This window comes from Amaranthus tricolor, chromosome 9, assembly GCF_026212465.1.
Source record: "Amaranthus tricolor cultivar Red isolate AtriRed21 chromosome 9, ASM2621246v1, whole genome shotgun sequence".
Lineage (NCBI taxonomy): Eukaryota > Viridiplantae > Streptophyta > Magnoliopsida > Caryophyllales > Amaranthaceae > Amaranthus > Amaranthus tricolor.
Window position 1 is genome coordinate 2,573,356 of NC_080055.1, and position 1,585 is coordinate 2,574,940.

The window sequence follows — 1,585 nt, forward strand, 5'->3', positions numbered from 1 at the left end:
TCCATATTACGTCTAACGAACACCACATTTGCGCAGCCAGGATCACATTACCATCCGACATCTACGTTACTGGTACGTCTTCTTTCAACCCTCATAACATATAACATATAGTAATAGTTTTAAGTGACTCTTTTTACAATATAATGATAACAAACAGGTTGAGCGCATTCGAACGGTGCTCATACAATGCAATGACACGATTCAAGGGGCCTCTACATCGTCAGTTGATGTGGGGTATCGGCTATGTTCTCAGACCCTAGGCTTCATTAACGCGTCGTTGACCGATGCATTGAGTCAGGCGGGTTATGAGTACCTCATATCGACTCCACCCGTCATTGGCGAGGTAGATGACACATTCCACACTCCTTCTCCACGGAGTTCAGCCCACTGAGGTAGCTCTTCCGGAGGATCCAGTTCTTGGTCCACAAGAGGTCGCCAGCGTTCATCTACTTGAGGTCGGTCTTCCAGATCGCCATCGACATCCGTAACTATGTCGCCATTCGTTCCTCCAGCTTCCATCACCACTCCTCCTCCGCATCCATCGCCTCCGCAAAGGATCATCACATATCAGCGTGCTAGTCAACGACGAGCTCCTGCTCTTAATGTCATTGCGGAGGTTGTCGAGTTCACATCATCATCATCCACCGGTGAGCAAAACAAAAGGGGCCGGGGGTTGTAGTTTAACAAACTTTGTATATTCTTATATGATTTGAACTTCTTGTATGACTTTCCATGATTGTAATATGTCTTCGCATTATTTTCATAATTAATTTTTCCAAATCACACTGGTTCGTAATTAATTATTATGGAATAGATGGTATTGAACTAGTTTAATGCAGGTTGTGCTCACTATTTAGAGGAACTGAAAAAAAAAATTGCAGGGTACAAGCAAACCGCCACATGAAGTGGCGGTTTACCAGGGACCAAACCGCCACATGAGATGGCGGTTTGCCTTGACCAAACCGCCACTTCATGTGGCGGTTTAGTGCTTAAGGCAAACCGCCATCTCAAGTGGCGATTTTGTCTGAAAAATTAAAAAAAAAACATATTTCCACGTGGACGGTATTGTGGGAAATACTTTCCCACATAATGCAAAGTGGTAATTATTTTTTTTAGTAATATTATGGGAAAAGAATCTTAAGAAATACAAATATATTTTGAGAGTGGGGTACCATTAGAGATGTGTGTGTTCTTGTTTTGTTCTTCCAAAATTTATTTGTATGTTTTTCGTTGTGCTCTATTTTTCTCTAACTTTTTATCTTCTTTTCATCTTTGAGTGTCTATTATCCTCAATATGAACTCCTTTTATTCTTCATAATTGCTTTCATGTATGGGTGTATGTTTGGTGAAAAATGTAAAACAAACCAAGCCAAATCGAATTACTCATTTTTTTGGTGTTTCAGTAGAAAAAAATACGAAAATTAAATTAAATTGAATTTTAGAATCTTATAGTTAAGAGACTGTGTCAAAAGAAAAGAAAAACATTAACCTTAAAATTGCTTTGAATAATAATTTTTCGAAACATTTATATTAAGTTTAGTTTGGCTATTTTGAACTTCGAAGTATATGTATTATCGATCTTTTA